The sequence below is a fragment of the Strongylocentrotus purpuratus genome, unplaced genomic scaffold (assembly GCF_000002235.5).
Source record: "Strongylocentrotus purpuratus isolate Spur 01 unplaced genomic scaffold, Spur_5.0 spur5_scaffold_9, whole genome shotgun sequence".
Lineage (NCBI taxonomy): Eukaryota > Metazoa > Echinodermata > Echinoidea > Camarodonta > Strongylocentrotidae > Strongylocentrotus > Strongylocentrotus purpuratus.
In genome coordinates this window covers 30,875,870-30,878,680 of record NW_022145615.1, presented here as the reverse complement: position 1 = coordinate 30,878,680, position 2,811 = coordinate 30,875,870, and positions in this window count along the sequence as shown.

The following is a 2,811-nucleotide window of genomic DNA, read 5'->3' as shown; positions in this document are numbered from 1 at the left end:
CAAGTATACAGAGTGTTATAAACATTAACATGATGATTGCATCTTGATTGCACCATGAATGTTCACAATAATGTTGACTTGAAGGCTACCCAATCAAAACAATAAAGCACACTTTGCACTGTAAGACCTGACTACGATCCAATTTTTGAAGAATTTGCAATAGTATTTGATATATTCATGTAAAATCTTAAGAATGAAAAGTGATTTATAAGAAGTCTCATGACACTTTTTTTTTTTTTTTGGGGGGGGGATGTCATCAAGTATACAGAGTGTTATAAACATTAATATTTTTGTTTCCTGTTTTTTAAACGCCTGTTCAATGTCCACAAGGTGTGGTGGAACAAAAAAAAAAATATTAAAAATAAGAAGAATATTTGGTAGGTGTGTACATATGGATTGTAAGACTACAGCATGATCTTTCTAAGTGTATATGAATACTGTTGATGTGTTTGGATGTTTAATCAAGAATTTCATGACATCGATCATGTAGATATGGTAATAACACTTAATAATGATTCACTTGCATGCTGCTGTATAGTTAATCAGCATTTTACTGCAAAGAATTTCTAATTCTATGGATTGTGTGAGTGGAAAGGAAATATCTCAATACCTAAACAATCTAGATTGGAACCAAGTAACCAGGGATATTAACATAATGTAAAAAATTACATGAAGCGCTATATTATTCCATGTTATTGTAAGGTCGTAATTTTATTTAATAAAGTAATATTAGATTTGCCCATGCTTCATAGAGTCATAGACATAGTCTGGCAATGGTTGCTGGATTTGCATTTGCGTTATCGATCACTTGGAGCCAGAAGGGTTCTTAACTCATGTAATTTTACACACAGAGTCAATACCCATCTGGCTTTTGAGTTGACAGATGATCTGTGAGGGATCTGTGTGTTTTGATGCTACCATGTTGTTTGCTAACGTTTATCCTTTGCATGTAAACTGTTTAATTTCTTGCCTATATCACCTACACGTTACACAGTGACCAAAGTGGCCATATTATAACACACCTTGATATTATGCTATATATATGTATGTGTTTCATTAGTCCACTAATAGTAGACTTTAGATGTGCAATAGTTCGGGCTGTGGTAAAAAAAAAATGCTGAATTCAATGCTGTTCTCTGGTGCATGCGGTATTCATGGTTTTGCATGGTTTCCTTTTTCTAATCTCTATTTAATAACTAATAGCGGTGTATGTATTGATGTTAAGTGTAGATGCTTAGATATCCTTTCAACAGATGAATTCCAACATTGTGTTTTTCATCTGAGAACAAATGCTTATATTGAATGCAAGATGGGCTCAATGCAAGCAAACATTATATTTATTTTTTAGTAATTTTGAATATAAGAAAAGTATTTTCAATGTAAAGCACTTAAAAAATGTAGTATTAAGTGCTGAACAAATGTGACTATTATTATTAGTAGTAGTAGTAGTAGTAGTAAAAGTAGTAGTATTATTAATTATTATGCGATATATAACCTTTTTGTACTATTTTGTATGTGTAATATACAGCAGCAAGCTATTGTTTACTACATTGATAATAGCTTCTGAATGAAATCTGAAATGCATGCAAATTCTTTCCACTGAGCATGATAATGTAGGTGTGTAAATTTGTAGCTACTATTTTCAATTGTTGATGTTGCGAGTATTCCGTTTGTATTCAGGACACTCTTTCCCTTCATTGATGATTTAAGGGGTAGAGATATTATGTAATAGGATGGTAGGGTTCTGAAGGGGTGGGGTGGGATAGGCAGGGATGGAATAAAGGTTAAAGGGAATCCTGACATAAGGGCATTAGTATAGCAGTCCAGTCGAGCTTTGAAGCCATATTTTCTTGGTTTTGGCCTTTGCCTTGGACTGAATTGCGTGTACAAAACCATGAAAGGTAGTATTTTACAGTGAGGGGAGGGGCGGGGGGGGGGGGGGGGGGTGCATGATATAATTGCATTGAAGACTAGTAGAGGAGAAGGAAGGGGGTTGGAGGGAGAGGAGAGGGGGCGGGGGCTGTAGGCAGGAGGAAAAGGGTACTTTCCAAATGTACAAATAGAAGCATCAGTTGATACCCACTTAATAATGTTGACACACATACTGAAATGCCTCATAAAAATAAAATGGAGATATTCTGACTTGCTTGTATTAACAGCTGTAATCAATGATGACTTACTGCTATAACTGGAATGAGACCTGGATCCTGAACACAAAGCTTAGCAATTGATCGTACAATTGATCTTTGCGATTGATTGCTGCGATCAATTTGCAATCGATTATAAAAATCAAATGTGAAATCAATTGCCAAGCTTTGTGTCACAAGACCCAGGTTTGCTCTTTATTTGTTTATTTATTGTTGGTAAGGATGGCTCTTTGTTTCTATGTTTTTTATTATGTATTTACTTCACACCAATACAAGCATATATGTTAATGTATTGAAGATTATGTCCAGTCATAGACATAGTTTATCACATAATGTGTTACAAACATAAATGAGCATGTAAAAATCTACAGTAGGCCTTCGTAGTAGGATTATTTGTATATTCGAAAATATATTGTAACAATGTCATTTTGTATGGTTGTTTATTGCACATTTTTGTTTGCATGTTTAATATAGTTGATATAGTTGATCTATAAATGCTTCATGTTACCTTTCAAAAGGGTCTTTCTCAAGTAAGGCTGAATGTGGATGATATTTGTATGGGTGTTACACCCAGACTGTATTTGTAAATCCATGCATGAGTAAGGGTTTGTTTCAACATCTGTTCTTCATCATCTTCACATGTATAGGATGATAAACTTTCTCT